This window comes from Strix uralensis, chromosome Z, assembly GCF_047716275.1.
Source record: "Strix uralensis isolate ZFMK-TIS-50842 chromosome Z, bStrUra1, whole genome shotgun sequence".
NCBI classification, from domain to species: domain Eukaryota; kingdom Metazoa; phylum Chordata; class Aves; order Strigiformes; family Strigidae; genus Strix; species Strix uralensis.
Window position 1 is genome coordinate 89,426,547 of NC_134012.1, and position 21,916 is coordinate 89,448,462.

General features: G+C 48.0%; 1 pseudogene; it reads left to right on the forward strand.

Annotated features, from left to right (window-relative positions):
- The window catches only part of LOC141938295 (hydrocephalus-inducing protein homolog), an 86,271-nt pseudogene that overhangs the window by 13,965 nt on the left and 50,390 nt on the right, over positions 1–21,916 (forward strand).

A 21,916-nucleotide genomic window follows, 5' to 3' on the forward strand; every position in this document is an offset into this window, starting at 1 on the left:
CAAACGGACAAAAAGCATGTCAGAAGAAAATGAGCTATTAAAAAACCTCCAAACCTTATCTTTTGTGTCTTTCAGGAGCAGTAGTGATTCATTAGAAGGGTAGATCTAACAGGATGAGAATTATCCTAAAGAACAGGTCACACTTAATGGATAAAAAGCCAACGTCTATCTCACTAGCGTCATCTCTCAGCAGTGGTTTTCATTTGGCTATGACAATGTGTCAGGGATGTCTCCTTAGCATCTCTTCTTATCTGTAGGCTGCAGGCAACAGCTTAGTGATGGTGACTGAAATTCAGGGGAGTTAAATTTAACCATGGAGCTTTCATCCTTGGGTCTTGGAGAACCAGGTCCATGTGAGGAATAACAAGCTCCTGCTACAGCAGTAGGTCTTGTGGGTACAGCATGGGGTGGGATGTAGGACATGCAGTGTCTGATTTGTGCTCCGTTTCTCAGTCCTGAGAACTGCGTCCTGAACTTGGTTGGATCCTCTTCTTCTGACAATTTGAAAAGATGAAGATATCTTCAGGAGTGTTATTCCCATCCTATCCCATCCATCTGAGGGCAGGAGTATGTAGACATGGGGAAGGAGTAGGAAGGTGATGGGATGGGAGGTAGTGCTGAAGTGTTGCCCGGGATCCCCCTTAACTAGCAGCTTTTCTGTTCTGGCAACATTTCTGGAAAAAAAAAAAAAAAAAAAAAAAGGAAACAAACAAAATCTCTGCCTTTCCCACACCAGGCAATGGTCCCACCCAAGCCCTGGCAGAGACCTGCAGCAGTCCTGCCATAACCACCAGTGCAGATTCAGGACCGTGTAGAACAGCCTAGTTCTGAGGCTGGTGGTGCCTTGTCTTTCCTCCTCTCTCTCCAGAGTCTCAGGTCCAGCACACAAACATTGCAGGCCCTGTGCTTCGGTGGCAATGTTCTCGCTGGTTGTAATGGGAACAGGTCAGGCCCCTAATTGCAGCGATATCTCCTTAATGAGCAGAAATTCCAGCAATTTCATCAGCTGTCACTACTTACATGAACAAAGTTCAGCTTGTGCATGGCTCCAGTTGTTCTCAATATTTTTGTGTGTGTTGCATTCTCTGATCATGGTAAAACTCTCCAGAACATGTTTTTAAGGTGACAAATTGACCACCAGCAAAGCACTAAACCAAATAACTTTTGTTTTCTAAGTGGGGCTGTAGAAGAGCCGTGAACCCCAGCTGCAGAGCATGTTTCACCTGACTTGTCCCTTTGCATTAAAGCACTGAGTTTTGTGTCTGTCAGCCAAGAGCCATTTACCTGGTGACAAATAACAATTGCTCATATTAAATTCAAAGTACCCCAACACATTTTCATAATTATTTTCAATGCATTGCACAGAATTTGCCTGGTGGGCCAAGCAAACAGTTATTGAGCTTGGATTACAACCCAGAGTCCCAGATTGCCGTGCTTGTGAATACACAGAAAACCTCCTGTTAAACTCACCTTGATGTGCTCCTGGTAATGGCACTTCATGTAGCCAGGGGTTTAATGGTTCAGGATGTAAATGGGATCACCCTTCCGTGTCTTGTTTCCGTGTCATTGTATTGCTCTAATCTGCGTTTGCACTTATTCAGCTTTTTCTGATTGTTCCTTTTCTTAGAGCAGCTTTTGTTGTAATTCCGATAAAACATGCCCTTTCTTAGGCTAAACTAGGATGTTTTCAAGGTAAAAAAGTGAATTCTGCAAATTAAGCCATAATTATTCTCTGGTCTTCCAGAAAGACACTTATTCTCCCTGTCTGATTCCTAGGCTGCAGTCCCACTGGGACAAGTAATGCCCTGACATTTGCATCTCTTGAGGTGGGAGTTTATAGGTGGCAGGAAAAGACAGATTCCTGAGGAAGTCAGTGTCAAGTTGTGCAGGCAGATAGCTCTCACCATCTCTGTGCTCCTCAAAACCCATCCTCTGTCTGTATTGGTAGCGGTCGGACTTCTGAGCCTCCCTGCAGAGAAGGGGATGAAGAGTATGGGGGAGATGAGGTCGTTTGACACCACAGGATGTTCGGAGAGCTGGATCTCTTCAGGAGTGAGAGTCAGTAGAGCCATTTCTGATCCTCTATGTTCTGGGGTTTTTTACTGACTGTGGCTTGTTTGCTTTTTGCTTGCACAAGTGAGCTGAAGTGGAGTAGACTGCAAAAGGAGTATAGTCCCCGAATCGCCCACAGTAGCCCTGATGTGTCTCTTTCTCTGCGTTGCAGCCCCTTCTCTGTGGATCCCTCCATCAGAACTCTTGGGATTGGTGATGCCATGCAAGTAACAGTGGAGTTTCACCCGCTGAAGACCGGGGATCATTCCAGTTCCCTGGTAGTTCACTATGACACAGGTAAGGGCTGGGCACTGCGTGGTGCACACTCTCTGTATCCTTCAGAACAGAGCCCTTTCTAAGCAGAATAATGTTAAACTTGCTTTGCAAACTACTTCTGAAAGCTTTTCTTTCAAAACCTCTGCACGTTTCAGTGCTTAGAAGGGAGCAGATAAGGGACAAAGGCTGAGTCTGTCTGTGTGTCCTGTGTGGCTGTGTGCTGGTCCATCCCTGGTGTCAGCATGGTGTTCTCCACCCAGCACGCCCCCGTGACAGTCATCTACCATCATTTCCCATTGCTGCAGCCACCTTAATTCCCTCTCCAGGTGTGCCTCCCCTGTCCTTTACCTCAGGGAAAAAGTGACAAATAGTTGGTGTTTAGGGGGTTGTTAAGGTGGATCCCCTCAAGCAGGAATGAGATTTTTGGCAGGCTGTTTTGCTGGGAGTTGCTGAGTGGAGGAAGGAGGAACCTTGATTCTCCATTGCAGTGTGCACATGCAGGTGTGAAGTTTTATTCCTAGACAATGCTCTGTTTGAAGTGTAACGTGGGGAATGCATGTCTCTGTCGGACTCTCTCTAAATGCCCCTGTCTCTTACACACCTCTGTCCCCTGTACTGCTTCTCCATTGTCTTGCCACAGACCCTTTTTTTATGTTGCCCTCTACCCACCTACATCCTACACTTCACAGCATCAGGACTGAAGCAGCCAGGACTTGAGGGCTCTTGGGGTTTGGCAGGGAGTGCTCGCTGACTCCCAAGATAGGTATAAAATTTATACTAGGGTACGAGAAGCCAGGCTCAGGCCACAGAAATGCTGTCAGCTTTGTAAGTCACTTTAAGAGTAAGTGGGAAAAACTCAAGAAAAGGTGTGATGTTAAAATGCCTCTGTCTGCCTTGGTTCAGCAGAGGTATCTTGTGATGCCGGTCGAGACACTTCTTCAGTTGCCTGAATGCATTTGGTGTGCCTTTTCGCTTGCCTGAAAGAGAGGTTTGTTTTTTCCCTATTCCTGAACTTCGGTCCTGGGAAGTGTGATGTCCTCACCTAGGTGCTGCTGTGTGTGCCCAGCAACGAGCATTTTATTGTCTTGAGTTTGTAGAAGTTCTAGAAATGCTCCTGTATCTTCCAAATGCTCTTTGTAGGCTTCTGAGTTATCACAGCTTTGTTTAATATTTTTCAGTCAATGACACATTCACAGAGAATGGTTTATGCTCACTCAGAGAAGCTCATTGGTTTGGGTAACACTGTCTTGACAGAACTACTGAAATTTCAGATAGAGAAGGACAAAAGGTGTCTCATTTGATGCATATAGGGAACCTATAGGATAAACTTCAGAGGGATAGATCTTCTTCTGAGTTAGATCAGGGCTAACTACCCTAGAGGTTAGGGCTGTGGGGTTTATACCATGTGAAATGAAAAGTCCAAGTGAAGAATCTAGGGCCAGGATCTTCACAGCTTGCTTTGAAAACCTGAGTCTTGTTCTTACTGAAACACCTGATTCCTCCATGGTTAATCTTTGAAAAAGTGATTTTCATGGATAGGCCACAGGGACCAAACTATCTGCTGGCTCTGGGATAGGCAACCTCCCCGGAACATGGTGCAGCCACCTGGGAGATGAAGCCAGGATTCGTTCCTGCCTGTCAGTACAGCGCTGCAGTTATTTTTCAATAAACCACAGACTGAGAATGAGAGCAAGGAATAATTAAGGGATTATCTCTCAAGGTCTGAAGCATACAAATAGGTAAAAGGCTGCTGAGATTAATTGCTGAAGTGAAGCCGAAACATTTAATCAGTCTTAAAAGCTGCTTGTTGCAGGTGTAGTGCAGAGCAGCAGACAATGTTACCCAACCTGGCGGGGCGAGCCCTGGCTGATTTGTCCTGTGCTAAGTCAGACTCCCTGTGACTCGCGTACAAAAAGCAGCTGGGTTGCTCTTTCAGAGCCACCAACAGACTGTTTCTTAGGAAACAGAGGCACTAAGAGCAAAATATCAGTGTAGGGTGTTGGGAGGCATTTTCCTTGCTTTACTGTGTGTCTGTATTGACTTGCTCACAAGTGGCAGTAGTTCTCAGTGAATCACACTGTTGTTAGTGTGACTGACGCAGGATCAGGTGCATGGTGCGTGGGTTTAGTTTTTGCTGAACTTGAGTCAAATCTGTCCCTAGCATTGCTTAAGCAAACATGGAGCTCTTCCCTTTGCCTGCTATTTGGTTGATTAGAATTGTGTGTCCTTTAGACTGTCCTGGTTAGGAGTACAGGTGTTGTCCCCTAGATAGACTGTCTGTGTGGTGGTAGTTGTGTTGCTACAAACTTTACAGGTGAGTGTGAAGAAAATGTCTTTGCTGCTAAGAGCATAATGATTTACAATGAAAATTTGACCTTCACTGCTTTATATGTCCAAACTCCTCCATTTCCCCCATGTACATGGGTCTGGGTGTGAAAAATCTCAGCTCATACTCCAGCTGGGAATGTAAATGTGTCGGGATGCTGAATCCCTCTCTTTGGGTAAAATTGGTGCTGGGTTTGGCTGAACCAGCTTACTTTGGTAAATGAGGCCACCCATGCAAGGGCTTGGCGGTGTGTTAGTGGTCACTGTACACATGCAGGAAACTCATGAAATCCCAGCCCTGGTTGTTTGCTGCTGTTTGAGGTTGAATAAGTAACTGTAGCATGGACGTGCCAGCACGTCTGAACATCTCAGCTACCCACAAGGATAAAGCATCCGAGAAAAGCACTGCCTTGCTGTGATAGTCATCTGTGGTTTTGTGTAGGCTTTGGAGAAAACAACCACCTTTGTAGAGCTCTGTTCTCTTTCCTTTAAGAACCCCCTTTCAACCAAGGGTCTTGTCATCTGTCTTGCAAGGCTGGCATTGCAATCAGTGGCTTCCAGGAACTTGTTTGAAAATGAAATGAAAATCCTATTGATGTAGTCTCTAGATCAAGCCTTTTCCTTTCTCTTTTTTCTCCTTTGTAAATCCACTGAGGCATGTGGACAGGCAGCAGGGTTTAACTGAGGTTTAGCCCTTGTTGTGCTGCATTTTCCATTCCTGAGATCACTCAAACAAGTTGCTGAGTGTTCTCAATTTGCACTGACTTCAGCCAGAATGGAGGAGGCTCAGTACTTGTCTGAGCAAACTCCCTACCTCGTTGCATACTTGAGTCGTCCCTGTGTTGTGCAGGATACCAGGGTGGGAATACCGAAACCATTTTCTGGTTTTAATCTTAGTCTTGTGCCAGTGTTTACAGGGGCTCTGACGTTGCCGTGAGCAGCGTTAAGTTACTGTTGAGCTAAATTCATGGCAACAGACCGTGAGCTTCTGACGGCCACCGCTGTGTGCCACTGCCACTCCAGCCTGCAGTTGTTCATCTTCATGCACTTCTCCATTCCTTCCACACCAGGCAGATTTATAGTAGCTGCTTACAAGTGCTAAGAGGTGGGGAAATCTTCCACTTCCTAAGCAGCAGCCCCTTTTGAATCCAAAGCTTCACTGTAGTGCACTAACTGATGTAATTCTTGTTTATTTGTGTTTAGTGCTGGCAGATGGTTAGAAACTTACAGTATTCTTACATTATTACAGTTTTTAAAGAAGATCTTGTTTCCTGTGTTATCCTAAGGTGTAAGCCAGAATGCTGTACAAGAGGCTTCTCTAGATTTTCCTTGGTCTATCAGACATTTAAAACCTTTGCAAAGGGATTTTTCTTTCTGCCTGTCATAGGTGGTAAGTGCATGTTGTGCTTTTTTTCCTTCGCTTGTGAGAATTCCCAGCAGCGTGGATGGTTTCTGTCAAACTTGTATGTTCTTGTACATCTGCTTCAAAGTGAGTGGAGGAAGTCGTATATTGTAGGCAAAAGAAGTGCAAATAGGAGTTTGTGCAATTATATGTTGTCTTTGCATCTTAATAGTAGCAGCACTGCAACAGACCGAGGATTGGTAACTAATACTTTATACAACTGATTGGTTATATGCTTTTATAGTTCAAATCACTTAGATTGATGGGTGAGTCTAGTTGGTCTCCAAAGTGTTCGTTTCTGTCAAAACAGCTAATAGGTAACAACTGTTTCCTGTCTTTGTTCCCCTCTTCTAGAACTGCTTGTAATAATGAATTTTTCTTATACTGTTTTTGATAAGGTCGTTCTGCTCCTTGCAGAGTATGGCCCCTCTCCAGGGCCTTGTGTTTCAAGAGAGATGATCTGTCACTTTGAGGGTAGATGAAGGGGAATTAAATTTGTGCTTCATTTGCTTGAGGTTTCTTTGCACAGCTTTGTAGCTCCACAACTCCATAACACCTCTCCGAACAAAAAGCCTGCTCCAGCAACCCGTGGAGTTGACTGCGTGAGCACAGACTGGGATATATGTACTAGGAGGGTCACTTGGAAGTTAAAAATCTCCTTCTGGCTGTTTTGTTCATCCTCAGGCATGCACAGAAACAGACTTCCGTGTGACGCTGCATACCCCATTTTTAGCACATGAAAGATTTCTGGAAGAATGTGGTTTTCATCTCTTTGCAGGTGATCCTTGACCACAGCTTGTCTACTCTATCATCAGTGGAAATCACTGACATGTTCTGAAGTGTCATTACCGGTGGATGTGTTTCAGGGCAGAACTGACCATTCATTAGCCTCCTTTCCTTGTGGATCGATCAGCATCTGCTGAGAAGCAGAAGAGCAGCTTGAAGGGTGACTGATTTATTACGTGGTCTATTGGGCATGTCTTTGCCAGGCAATCAGAATGAAAGTTCCTGCACTATTTTCCCCATGGCCAAAAGCAATGTTTCAGCCAGTCAGGTACCCCAGCGTATCGTTACTGTAGTAGCAATAATGATTAAAAATAGCCCGCGGCATCCTGGGTATGTGGCAGTGGTCTTTCATCATCCGATGGTTTCATTGTCCTTTTCAATACATTCTGCAAAGCTCCTTCATGCTGGGCAGGACAAAGCCTCCGTGCTGGCTCCCAGATATTCCTGTGCCAGAGTATTTCATCCTGGAAGGAGGCAAACAGTTCTTCCTAAGCACAGTGCAGAGGGGGTGATGGGGAATGCTGTGGGTGCTCGGTCACAGAAGGAGGCACAGTGAGAGCCTGACTGCAGAGGAGATAATGTGCAGGAGAGCTGTCTGAAGAGCCTGCAGCCTGTCCTGTGGAGCACTGCTGGCTGGTCACTGCTTTCCACCTCCCTTTTCATCCACATCTGTTGTCTTACGGCTCCTTGCAGGGCCTCTGGGGTAGAGACCCTCTTCTTGCACTGTGCTGCGTGGGCTCAGTGGGTGCTTTGCCGAGGCCGGGACCACACTGGGGACTCTGACTGTTACAGCAATAACTGTGGCCACAGTAATGACGAGGATGCTCTGAGCTTTGTTGTAGCCTGGGAATGGTTCTTTAGAAACACCTGTGTTAGCAGCAGCAGTTATTTAGTGGTGAGGTTTATAAACGAGGTCTGGAGTAAATAACGTGATGGTTTAATGATGTCTGAAGGCAGCTCCTGAACACCACCTCGGAGAAGCACTTACAAATGACTGTCGCTGCTCTGCATTTTGCTCTAGGGCTGGAAATACAAGTGTGGGGATGGACAGACGGCCTTTCTCAGGCCGGTGGAGACTCAGCACATCTTGTAGGTGAAGCCATTAGCTTCCCAACAGCGAAACAACTCAGAGCAGTGCTCCTGACTTTGATCTAGTGGTAGCTCTGTGGGAGACGCAGCAAAAACCACATGGTGGGGGGGCTGGATCAGGCTGTAGGTGACTTCTCCAGCTTTCCAGAGGTCGCTTAGCCTGGTGAAGTGACTCGCTTCTTCGGTGGTGAAGTAGTAACAGAGACCTCTGCATGCTTTTTGAAAAACTTCCAGTGGAAGGCTTTTGTTACTCAGGAAGAGGAAGATTATCAGAAGCTGAGGTTTGTTTGAAAGATTCATTTCAGTAAGATACACTGCCCAAGGGTAAAACTAACGTATGGCCTCAAGGGGTGTTGGTGCATTGAATGGTTTAGGACAAGTAAACCATCTACGGCATCAGGCTACGTGTCCCTGGGCTTTAGGGTAATGGAGCTCAGTGCCTCCCATTCCAGCTCCATCCATACTCCAGCTGAGGATGGTGTTTTGGGGAGGAAAGGTTGATTGCAATGACTGGATTTCCTCAGAGAGCGAATTTGCTTTGTGGGAGCACCAAACCACTGAGGTCCAGAGGCCCCTGGCTATGGAGGGTCCATGAGGCTGAAGAAAGTGTCAGCACTCGTTACCTGGGACTGCACTGAGTAGCAGCACTTAACATAGCTGCAGGTAGCATAACTGTTACAATATTCACTGCAGCTTCTTCCACTCCAGCTTTGATAAGGTAGCAGGCTCCTTCTCCAGTAATGTGCAGGTAAAGTGCTTTGTTGGCCCAGCAAGTTGAGGCCATCCTGCTGTAGGATGTTGAATTGCCTTGCACTGTCCTGGTTTCCAGCACAACGAGGTATTTCTACCCTTCCTCAGAGACTGGGGAGAATTCGGAGGTGAAGGGTTCTGCAGGGAAGGTAGGGCAGCACAGGACAGAGTGCATTTGGGGTGCAGCAGCCTGTGTCTTCATGGTGCTGAGAGATGGGGCAGGTTCTTCAAAGGGTGTCTGTGGTGAAGCTTTGAAATTCCCCTTTCAGGCAGCAGAGAAACACTTATAGCACGGGGGGATGAACTGGAAATGACACTTAAAAGTTTGGGTGATTAAGGGAATCCTTGTGGGACTTTTCAGACTTGCATGGATGTAGGTGTATAGGAGTTAGCTCATAGCTGATCAGGAAACTGCCTTAAACTGGAGCACTTTTTAAGGGCTTCTGAGCCAATAAAGATCAACATAATTAGGTCAAAAATGCCTTGAAGGCTAAAAATAGTTTTCCTCTGTTCTCTATTTTTAATTATACAGTTTGTGACTTCCATGCAAGCTCAGTGCGTTAAAAGAAAATCTCATTACCTTCTCTGGGCACTTGCCTGGACCATTCCTTTACCACTCTCTTCTCGCCTGCCTGTCTCAGATTGGACCCTGAGTGATCCTCTTTCCCCTCAGAGGCAACCAGGTTTCCCCACAGTTCACTTCAACCTGATTCTTTTCCAATTACATTTGATCTCGTGCCAGATTATGTCCTAGAGTCTGATCAGGATGTTTTTTTCCTCCTACTTGCAATCTCAGGGATGGTCATAGCTCCAAGGCCACTGTCCTGCTGTCAGAGAAGCTTTTGAGATCTCAGAGCAGAGAGGGCTTTTTCCATGAGAGGAGGCAGTGCAGGACCCTGCTCTGGGCTGTGACCCCAAAAGACCTGGATCATTAGAAGGTGTATCCAGGGGTTTGCTCTGTCTCCCTCCTGCAGGACTTTCTGGGATGTAGTGGTGGAATTATTGTCGTTGATGGAGGTTGAGTTGAGGGTTGCTCATCGGTGGCTGGAAGCCCTCCTCACGTGCAGCGCTGTAGGTCAGCCGTGGAGAAACATTTCCCACTGCACTCCAGGGGGAGCGAGCCAAAGCAAGTGGTTTTGGCACTGGTGCCAGCCTTTGCCCAAGGCTCTGTCTGTGTACAGCTAGTAACGTCCATGACCGTATTTCCTTTTGAACTGTATTTGAATTTAGCTGTGTGATGATTGCTATCCTGTTTATACTACCTTGCCTCGATCTGCTACACATGGAGCCTTCCACTCATCCCCCAGAGTTGTCACCTGCTGGTTCTTCATGGCCAGGGACTGGAGCGTGCAGAGGGGACAGCGATATGCCAGCTAGGAAGCAACTGCTCTGTAGCTGTGCTCCCTTATCTCTTGGTTGTGATCTTTAAACACTAGAATAATTTCTGCTACAGCTACCAAGTAAGGGAGAGATTAACTGCGTCAAAGCCCTACAGAGATGGCCAAAAAGAGGAAAAAGATAAGGTGGTTCAAGGCTAGATGTAAGGGTTTGGATTCAGAGATGCTGGTCCAGACTTCTTTAGTGGGTGATGCTAGGCAACGCCCTTCCCCTCTCAGGGCCTCTGTTTCCATGCATATAAAGCCATTGGTTTCACCAAAGTGATGCGATGCCTGAATTAATTGGTTTGCTTTTACAGTGCTCTGGGATCCTCTGGTGGAAGGCGGTATAGGGCACAGAGAGCACATTTAGCTTGCTTAACCCTGCAGGTCCAAAGGGGAAGAAAAGAGTGATGCCAGTAGCCTGCAGCTGAAACCCAGCTGTGTCTCCCCTTGCCAGTGAAGCCCTGCAGTGGGTGCTCCTTCATCTTGATCTGCCTCCCCCAAGCAGCTCTGTGGTAGGAAAAGCCAGTTGGGGTTGTTGGTGGATTCTCCATCAGTTGTGGCAGGGACTTTGAGCCGGGAGGCTCTCGAGGGCTGCTGGCTTTCAGAAACCTCCTCTGAGCTTGTAAGCATGGAGTAAAACTACGTGCCGTGCCCGCGAACAGCAAGTGATAATCTGATCCGTGTGGGACCCCGCGGCTTGGGGTCAGCCCCTTGCTGAGCTGCTGCTGTTCCTCCCCGAGCGCTTTGCTGCCCCTGCGCTCACATGAGTCTCTGCAAATATGTTGCTCATTAAATTATCTGCTTGGTTTGTCTCTCCCCGTGGCTGCAGGCTGCAGAGGCAGAAAGAGGACGAGATGGATCGTTGACTGAGGGAGTGCAAGGTGGAGCCCGCTCTCCGAGAACGCTGTTCCCTTCTCTCCCGCCCCTTCCAGGACCAGCGGGCAAAGGCGCAAGGAGATTCCATGCTTTTCTCTGATGATGTGTTCACCCTTGAGCCGCTGGTAAGCGATAGCTCCCTTCCTTCTCCTGCCTGGCTGAGGTCACTTGGCAGGTCCCTGCATCAGCTGGCTTGATGTGCCGAGAGAAAACACCAGGTTTCTAGTGAGGCTGCGAGAGCTTGTTGCAAAAAGCATTTCTGTGGGCTCCTGACAGAGCGAGAGGCTGCCTAAAGCTGAGCTCTGCTGCAAGGGCTATAAATTAAGGGCACTTCATAAGTGTCCTTACACTGCTGAGAGCTATCGATAATTATGAGTAAAGACACAGCTTACACGTAGCGTATGGGGATTAACAAAGGATATCAGAGCACTCTCAGTTCACATATTGACCTGAGAAATGAAATGGTCCTCTGTGGAAAGGAGGCCAAATTCAACCCAAGTTTGATCACAGACATATCAATCTCTTCATATAACCTGGATGGATACCAAGGCTGAATCTCCCTTCCAGTGTCATCTGTGAGCCTGGACACAAGGCTGGCAGGTTTAAACAGATTTTTTGAGTTTCATTGCACATAGGTACAGAAATTTTTTTGCTTTTTCTGTTTATGCAAGCAAAACCCCATATCCTTCAATCAGCCAGAGCCCTGGTTCTGAGTATTTGCATGGTCTGAGATGAAGAATGGCCACTGTCTGAGCAATGCAAAATCCCTTTTCATCTTGGAGTAAATCCTAGGATAATCTCAACCTCTTCTTCCTTTTAAAATAGGTGAAACTATTTTTTTTTTTTTTCAAGGAAGGGGATCATCTTCTCAGTTACTCCTATATCCCATATAAGTCTGAGAGCCACCAATGTTGGCACAGCTGCAGTTTCACACCACTATAGCTGACAGCAGCATGATGTGACCAAGAGGTTGTGTCAGAGTGGTGGGAATATTGTAGAGAGTGGGAGCTGATCAGCTGAGCATTAAGAGCACGCTGCGGTGTGTCAGAGCTGGTTTTGGAGTGTGTCCCAGGGCTCCTGCTGCTTTACAGTCGGACTGTGTCTCCACAACTAGCTTAGCCTGCTCTTGAGCTCCTGAAGTGAGTTAAGGTGAGGTCCAGAAGTCCGGCTGCCCACAGCGCCGAGTCCTGGTGCTCCATGTAGTGACATACGGACATAAAGTGTAGCCTGGCCTCAACTCTCGAGTGGAAACCTTTCCTGAATGGCTGTGTTAATGTTACGCAGTTTTCTCTAGGACTGAATATAAGTGGGCTACTGCATGAGTCTCTCCCCTTCTGTATTGTCCAGCATTATCAACCTTTTGATTTCCATTAATTCCATTATTTATGGAACAATCAGGTTCACATTCAGTTTTGCTCATGCCTGTCTTTCCCCCTGGCATATGGGTGTCTTTACATCAAATGGTAGTAAGTATTTTCTCCTCTTTATCAAATGTAAAATCTAAAAATCCACTGCTGCTGGCTTCCACAACCTTCTCTCCAGTGACAGCCCTGTAACTTTTAGCTTGGGCAGACACCCTTCTTGCACTGCCATGTAAATCTGCTGGAGAGGCCCCCCAGAGGTGGGACCTTGCTGCCTCAGACCTTCTGGCCAAAAGTGGCTGCTCTCTTCTTCCCACCTCTCACCCGTGATGTGTGGGAGCTCCCCACAGAAATAATGAAACCCTTGTAACAGGTGACTGGAGGAAATAATTGCTTCCAGAGGTTAAGAAGCTGGTGGAGGGAGAGTAATCTTGGAAACGCTTTCTGGGTGGGATGGCTTTGCAGGGTTTGTGCAGAAGCTTTGTTGTGTCAGTGGACCATTAGCTGCCAGTATTTTCAGGTGCTGCAATCTGTAGAAGTTGCAGCAGGTCACTTCAGTCTGTATAGGGTTAACTTGCTGATGAAAATAATAACAAAAAAGAGGAGGCATGATTTTGGAATTACCATGTGACCGAGAACATTTTGAGCAGTTGTCCAAGCCTATGGGAAACAAGCTGATACACAGCTCTGACTTTCTGAGCACATCTCAAATTTGGTTTATTTTTGCATCTACATATGGTATGTCAGCAGAGGCAGCTGTGATAGAGGCCCAGGTGGCTGCCAAAGGACAAAGTCCTTGCTGTTTGCTGCATCCTCCCCGCCACAGCTCGGCTGTAAGTCACATTGCAGACCTGTGGGACCTGACTCCTTGGAAATGACAACCAGAGGAGAGGGAGGACGAGGACTTGTTACTGTTACACTGACCTTGACAAGTCATCGCTGTCCTGTCCTTTCCTGGTAGTGACTCCTCAGTGTCACACGTGAACTCTGAGCTGATGGAGGTGGTCTTCAAGATGTCCAGGTTGCGAAGGTGCTACTGTTGTTGATCCAGAGGTTGGGCCAGGAGGTAACAGTGTTGTTTGTTGCTGCAAATCTGCACCTCAGCTGGGGAACCAAGCTGTTCCCCATCCAGATGAGAGGCTACTGCAGAGCACTTTGGGTTTTGACAGAAGATACCATCTCCAGTGGGAGCCGTGGTCCATCCCACAGCTCCCTGTGGGTTCAGTTATTTATGGAAAGAGGCAGATGTTGGCTTTGGCACTGCCTTTCTCCTAAGTGCCCTGAGCTGACAGGATGCACTTTGAGTGTCATTTTAGTACTTCTGTTGCCAGCTCTGCCTTTTGTTTCTTTGACTGCTTTGAGCAGTGATTTCCTTCCATTGCCTTCCCCCTCTGCAAAGCAAAGCAGGTGATTTGGCCAGCAGTTGGTGGTGCCCGGCTTTTCAAGACCAGCTTTTTCTTACTCAGACTGGTGGAGATCTAGCAGATTCTCATTATTTAGAGGCTGAGGGAGAAATAGGATCTGCACGTATTTACGGTTGGGCTCTTGCAGAGAGACCACTTGTGTAGCTGTGAGTCACGGTGTGCCATCCCCTCCCGTATCACCTTGCTTTATGCTGTAGCAAAACCAGGATACGACAGCTGGAGTGGTTGTGCTGTACCATCATACATCCACCGTCTGTATTTTATGCCACCGGCCAGTTGCAGCCTGTCTGAGGTCAGAAGTGTTTCAGCCGGAAGTGTTGCAATACCATGTTCACAGCACTGCGTAGTTTTACATCTGTCCTGGTTACCATCCATGGTGGTTCTCCATGCTCTGACTCAACTGCCATCCTACAGAGAACACGTAGCCCAGGCAGACCGCTGGCTCCTGAGGTGCTACTGGAGTGTGAGCCAGTTTGGTTGCTTTGTTATAGCCCTAATTTAACAAAACGCCTCTACCAGATGCCAGTAAAGGTAAGAGACTTAGAAAGTTTTTTTGCAGCTGCTTCCAAACTCCCATAAATTTTGTTGATAAGCGTTGCTTGTTCCCTGCTCTTCATTGATGCTCTAAATAAAGGCTACAGGGCTGTGGTTGAAAACAAGAAATGTGATGTTTGAAGATAAATGGTTTGCTGTCTCCTTCTGTTTCAGGAGAGAGATATCTGGCCAAATTCCTCAGCTGAAATTATTGTGATCTTTAGACCCCAAGAAGCCAGAGTCTATCAACAAACGGTCTACTGCGACATCTCAGGTATGGCTTCTTTCTCCTGCTTCTGTTGCCCACAGTGGAGGCTCAAGTAGTCTTGCAGCCCACTCGCTTCTCATGTAGTTGGTAGGAAGGGTCAGTGGTCAGCAGGGTGCTGGTACGTGCCCACTGTCCCTGCGGTTTCCAGGTGGTCTCCTGTCCAAGGCCAGCCCTCAGGATGTGTCGCTACAAGCCTGGATCACCGATCCCAGAACAACCAAGGCAGTGAAGGGATAGGTTTTCATGCCGTGGGTTTGCCAGCATTTGCTCTGCTGCCGGGTGCCTGTAGAGGCCAAACAGCTACAGTGTCCAGGATTCAGGCGCTTGAGGCTGCTCCAGTGGTTCAGAGCATCCTTCAGACAAAGATCCCACACTGTCATCTTAGCAGGCTTACGGAAGAAAATGAGCATCTTAGAGTTTAGCTATAAGCCTTGCAGTCTCTGTTCCTTTGCAGAAAGGGGTGTGTGTATTAGCAGTATGTTTATGGCTTCTCTGACCTCAGCAGTGAGGTTTTCCATAACTGTTCAGCGTGCTTCAGGTAAGGTGTCTTTACAAAGCTGAGCTCTCGGTATCATGGTGGGCATAGGTGAGTGCTTCTCTCTGGAGATCACAAAGCCCTGTCTTATTTAGGTGCCACTGCAGGAGGTGAGCCCCCGAGCCCCGGGCACGGAGCTGTGTGTCAGGCACGGGCAGTGGCTGAGACGCTCTGCCTGCTCGAGGCAGTCTCAGACGTGCATACCGCCGTTAGCAGGGAGCTTTGCCTTGCCTGGGCTCGTACTTCTCGGCTCCTGTGCTCTTGTCTCCGATTGCATCAGTATAGATGGCGTATTTTTATCTTCTGTTTTGTGAGCTTTGTGCCTTCACTGAATGGATTTCAGAGCTCATCTAAGCACATGGGAAGAGATTCAGAGATTGTGTTTTAAACTCAGCATCGCTTTTTCAGGGTGCGAACTGATGGCTAAATGAGAAACCAGCCCAAGGGCTTGGTTAGAAATTAGAAGCCAGCCCCAAGGCATATCTCTTGAGGGAAGGGAAGAGTCCTGTATCTCCTCCTGGAGCACCTAGAGCTGGTTCCATCCAGCCCCGAGTCAGGGAGTAGCACTGAGGCAGCCTGGACAGTCCAGGATAACAGAGGGAATTACTGTACTGAAGTGGAAATCTCTCCCTAGGCCGCGAGACCAGGCTGCCCCTGCGCATCAAAGGGGAAGGCACAGGGCCTCGGCTCCACTTCAGCTTTGAGCAGCTGGACATCGGGAAGGTTTTTGTTGGATTAGAGCACAGCTATGAGGTGAGCAGTCGGGATTCTGAGGGGCTGGTGGGGATCCTGATGGCTCCCAGGGCAGCAGTGAGCCTCGTGGACCTGTGGGATTTCTGGCAACTCGGGTCATTGTGACCAGGGAGTATTTGACATACTAGTCAAATTCGGGGGCTTTCCCAGAATCTGGATACTTCTGATGGGATCTGAAAGGTGCATATGTTGTTTATGAAGCCTTAATCCCTGCTTTTTGTCAACCTTCCTTGGAGATAAGCTGGGAGGCTTCATGTGAAAAAATACCCCCTTGACACATGAAAGCAACACTGGGACAAAAAGATAAATATTCAGAAGCTTTTGTTTCAGCCCTGGATGCAATGCACCTTTGTACCTGGGCTGTTAAAAAGCAGCTGGAACAAATTTACTGTGTTTGAACTCCAGTCCAGTGCAGCCAGTTTTCGGTTAAGTGCGTGCTGCTGGTTGCTGGGAGTTGGAGGAAAGCTGTCCAGCCTCCTGGCTCAGAGCTGTGTCTTGCAACAGAACTGGGAGTGCTTTCCCTTGCTGACCAGTCTCTTGCCACTCTTCAGATTTCCTGCATCTCTATGAAGAGCAAAGCATTTCTGGAAATGAAGCAAAGGAATTTTCTACATATTTGCCTCCCCCTGCCAATGGTGTCAAGTCTTCTGCAAAAAAAATAAGATAGGGCAACTGAAAGAGGTAGAAAATGAGGCAATACTTTTAAAAGCTTGACTGTGGCAGGGAAGGACACATTAAGGTGTTTTCTTACCAAAATATTGTGCTCTCTATGCATTTGTAATGGTGATACTTTATTGATTATCGTTTTATTATTTGCATGACTTGAGAAAATGTGACTAAGTAGATGATACTGTTAGTGCTGTACTAAGCAGCTAGACTGGAGGTAAACCTCAGCCCAGCGTTGGATCCCTAAGTGCAATTTGTAACTGAGGTGTAAAAGACAAGAGAGGAGAGAGTAGTTTTCAGGTTACCCTTACAGAGCTTGAATACGTGAATATTTTTAACAGCAGCTGCAAAATTAAAAAATAAGGGACATCTCTCTGCTTCTGTATCAATTTTTCTACCAGGTTTTACAAGGACAAAAGTTAGGGAAAAGAAATCCAAAGCAGATAGTTAAGTCCATGGAAATGGCAGGATTTCACCCTGCAGCATTCAGAACCTTTACCGCTTTGCTTCGGGTGGGTTTGTTGGTGACTGACAGCGTGCTGGTACTCGCAGCAGCTGTGGGCATTTCTCGCCCAACATGAGAAGAGCTGACTCTCAACAAGTGCTGCGGGTTTGTGTCACTTGATCGAGGCAGTAGATCTCTCAAGTGTTCAACAAAATACGGCTTAGTTCTAAATTTGCAGTTTATTCTGATAACGGTAAAGTCTTAGATGGTGGCTGTGAATATTTAAGAAAGAGAAATTCTTTGGAATAGATAGAGCTGCTGTGCACCGCACGCTCATCCTTTCCTGACACGTCTGTTTGAGCAAAGACTAAGAAAGTATCCCATTAAAGAAAACATAAGAAAACTAAATTACATACCATAGCAGAGTTGGGGAGTGCTTCTGAAGTTGGTTATAGTGCTGCCCTGAGGTGTCTTCTACATGCAGTAAACTTGTTGGCTGCAACGTGTTCTGCCCTTGGCAGGATTGGACTCGTCGGGAGCAGAATCAGTTGTGTGATGATTCACTAGTAATGCTGCAACTGCCCTTCCTTGCTCTTAGGGACAGGTCTGAATCGACTTGGTGATGCTGAGCAGCTCCTCTGCACTGCAAGTCGAAGTGGGCTGCTCTGTGTCAGTGGAATAAACCCCGAGTGACTGTTTCTATGAAGCTGTCACTGCTTTGTATGAAAAACCCAAAGGCAGAACTTGTCCTGTTGCATTTTCTTTGGCTTCTGCCAAGCAGCAGCACACAGCATCTTCTGTTTTTTACAGATGTTAATTGCTTAATCAGAAGACAAATCAGCCTTCTGTAAGAAAGGAAGATTCCCTATGTATTTCCATTTTGCTTTCTTGCTGCTGCAGGTGGTCCTGTTTAACAAGGGAGCCATCGACACTGTCTTCAACTTGGTCCCTCCAGCTACAGCTCTGGGCTCCTGCTTCACCTTCCTCCCCCAGGAGGGCATCATTTTGCCGGAGGGGCTGCAAGTCATCCGGATCTCCTTCAGTTCCACCATCCTGGGGGAGTTCACAGAAGAATTCAGGTTCAGTGTGAATGGATCCCCTGAGCCTGTGACCTTGACTATCAGGTGAGGAGGGTTACAGGAGCTTGGTGGGCACATCTGTAGCTGTCTCTGGGTAATCATCTCCCAACTACCTCATTTTAGGATGAAACAGAGAAAAAAAGGTGTTGTCTAAGGTCTTAGTCTTGGCTCAGATCCTAGCATCCCCACACTAAGAGCCAGGGCTTTTCAATCTTGACTCCAGTTTGAACCTTGCAGTTGCAGCAGCAAATGAAGTGTAATTGTCTGTGAGAGGAAATCATAGGATTGTAGAATAGTTTGTGTTGGAAGGGACCTTTAAAGGTCATTTAGTCCAACCCCTCTGCAATGCGCAGGGACGTCATCGACTCGATCAGGTTGTTCAGAGCCCCGTCCAACCTGACCTTGGATGTTTCCAGGGATGGGGCATCTACCACTGCTCTGGGCAACCTGTGCCAGTGTCTCACCACCCTCACTGTAAAAAATTTCTTCCTTTATATCTAGTCTGAATCTTCCCTCTTTAAGTATAAAACCATTACCCCTAGTCCTATCATGGCAGGTCCTACTAAAACGTCAGTCCCCATCTTTCTTATAAGCCCCCCTGAAGTATTGAAAGGCCACAGTAAGGTCTCCCCAGAGCCTTCGCTTCTCCAGGCTGAACAACCCCAACTCTCTTGGCCTGTCCTCACAGGAAAGGTGTTCCATCCCTCTGATCATTCTTGTGGCCTCCTCTGGACCCACTCCAACAGGTCCATGTCTTTCATGTGCTGAGGACCCCAGAGCTGGACACAGCACTGCAAGGGGGGGTCTCATCAGAGTGGAGTAGAGGGGCAGGATCAGCTCCCTCGACCTGCTGCCACCTGTGACCATGCCTCCTGTGCCCTCAATACCCAGTTTAACTTTCAAAGTCTTGGGTTCTTCTGGGAAGGAGCTTTGCCTTCATGGTTGAGGCGGGTGGCTCTGTGACTTTCCAGGAGCTGTTTGCACAGAATTTGGCAGCAGCAGGTTCTCACGCGTCTCTGTATGAGGGCCCCAGGGCTTTAAGTGACTACCCATGCTGGAAAACAGTTTGACTGGAGGCGGTACAGGAAAGGTGGGGAGATGCCTGCTGCCCAGTCCGGGTACCCAGGAGCTGGAGTGACTCCTTCCTACAGGTAGCTCATTCCCCCTTGGGCCACGGCAGACAGCGGGATGGCATCAGCTTTGGGCGGTAGATGGTCTGGGCCACCCCCCCTGAACACACAGCAAGGCCAGCAGGGCTTTGGGGATGGAGCCAGCCTGGATGACTGCAGCCAGAGGCAGTGTTTTTTAAATCCTTTGTTAACAATCCAACCAAATGGGTAGCAGCAGCCTCAGCATCATCTCTCATGCTCATGGTTTGGGACAAGCAGTCCTCTTGTGCAGCCAGCACTGTGGTACCTCCTCTCTGCAGCCAGAGCAGTGCTGATGCGGGAGACGGGGAGCTCTGCGGCAGGTGCTGTCACACGGACTCAGGTATCATCCCGTGGGCTGGTGCCACGGCAAGAGATAATCCTCACCAAGCAAAGGGGAGAAGGGGGGAAAAAAAGCTGATAGGAGAGGCAAAGCTCACTTCTCAGGACCACAGCAGCATGCAAACTTGTCCCAGCTGGTCTTTAACAACGGGCTGGTGGGATGAGGTGGTGTAGGCAGGAAGGCTGGTGCTGGGTGCTCTGGAGCTGTGGGGCTGGCTGTGCCTCCTCGGCAACCAGCCTCCTGGGCTGCTGCTGGTGGGAGGCACTAGACAAAGGCAGTAAAGCAATGGGAGGAATCTGCGGTCGACTTTACCAATAAGGTGAGGGAAGTGGATAAAAAAGAACAAAAAGGATATTACTTTGCAAGAGAAGAGTGGTGAGTAGGTCTGTTGACCTCAGTAGAGAAACAATTACGTTGGCTTTGTGTTTGGAGGGAAAGTGCTGCTTTTTTTGGAATCAAGAGGGAACATTTCACAATCAATTAATTTATTCTCCTCTGTCCCTCCCCCAAATTGGTCATGGGGTGTTATTACATGAGCAGCTTTCTCCTTGAGCAAGGGCAGGTTTTGCTGGTAAGGCTGCACTTATCACAGGTAGAATACAGTACTGCTTGGACAGTGCCTGCTGCCTCTGCCCCACAGTGGCCTTGCTCCTGGGGAAGGAAGGAAGGAGTTGTCAGAGGGATGGTTGTGTTTTGGCTTCCCCACAGCCAAATGAAGTGGTCCTTTCTTCCCCAGTGATGCCCTGGCTCTCAGTGCCCAGCATGCCCTCCCCTTCCCTGTGGCCACTCTCTGCCCTGTTTGGCCAGCACCCCCCTGGGCTCAGTGCAGACCTTCTGTCTCAGTGAAAGAGGATTGCTGGTCCTTTTTTATTTATTTCTTCCTCATCCTTGTACTCCTTCTCCCTGGATGGTGGCTCCTATGCAGCCCATCTGATGGCACCCCAGCACACCCGCCTGCTCCCGTGCAGCTGTCCCTCAGCAGCAATTCCCATTGCAGTCCTCTCCTCCCTGAGATGGCATCTGCCTCCTTGAGCTCTGTCTTGCCTTTTTCAAGGATCCCTCTCCAGCCCTTCTGTCATTCTCCAGCCCCACAGCTCAAGCTGTTTGTTTTCAAATGCCCTTGAGATGTCCACCCACCAGCTCCAGCTGAGCCTCCCTCTTCAGATGGTTTTGTGCACTGGATTTCGTCCTCCATGGAGAAAAGCTTCTGGTTCTTTTGAATGGAGGCGAGCTGGCTGGTGGGACACTGGGCTGCAAAAGAAGGAACGGGGATGAGAGTTCAAGCAGTTCTTCTCCCGCCTTGTGTTATCCTTCCTATTCTGCCAGGACCCTGATCTCCCTTCACGCATGCATTACTTAATGCAACTGTAAAACACAGTTGTTGCCAAAACCACTGCCTTTTCCCCCATTCTCTTGCAAGCTGTAGTGTTATCAGCTCTGGGTTGGCTCCTTGCCTGAGCCTTCTGGGCAGTCATTCCAGTTTAACTTCCTAGAGCACAGATCCGGTGCACTCAGCAGAAATGGCAGTCATTTCCCCACTTGCCTGGCAAGACTCATCCTTGGCACTTTCCCGGTGTCATCCCCAGTCGTGGCTGGTTTGGAGGTAGTTTTCCATCGTCTTCTGGCAAATGCTTTGACAGAAAGCGTGTCTCTCCCTTTGCTCCATCTAGAGTAAGCTGTTAGGGCTTGGGAGGTCAGGTCTGGTTATGTGAGGTCCCTGGAGAAGGAACTTCACCATCAGCAGGGATTTGGTACCTGGCTCATTCTTAGGAGCTGATTCAGCTGCAAGAATCAAGAAGTAGTGTTGGATTGAAACTCCTGAAAGTCAGTTTTTGAGTGCTCTTTGACTATGCAGTCAGAAGGTGCCAAGATCATAGGTGATTATTTGTTACTTGGAAACCAGCCTTATGAGGTGCTGGATGCTTGTTTCTTTGGTGTTTGGAAAGGGATGCTGGAAATGGGACAGCACAGATGGACACAGGTCCCTCCTGCGGGATGCTGGGGTCTGTTCATGTGTAGAACATGTGGATAATGACAGTGGCAGTCCTGTGAATAAAATGAGAAGGCACTGTTCACTGTGGCCCTTGATTTTTAACTGAGGCAGAGCTGACATTGATTGTCATCAACCATGAAGTCAATTAATGAATGTTGTGCAGCTTCCAGTACTGATTTCAGTGGATGTGAGTGAGTTTTGGAGTATGGAGCCTGTCTGCTGAGTTTAAGGGCGGGCGAGGTGGTGTGGTGGGTTCAGGACACCCATGTTCGGCGGCTTAAGACGTGTTGCTCTTGGATGTGTCAGCTGGTGCACTGGTGACAAGCTGATACTTCCCTCCAAGATTCAACTGTCCTCTGTGTAGAACTGTTGCTGCTCTTCTCAATGGATGTTTGGGGCTCCCCTGGATTCATGCCTCAAAGTCCTGCA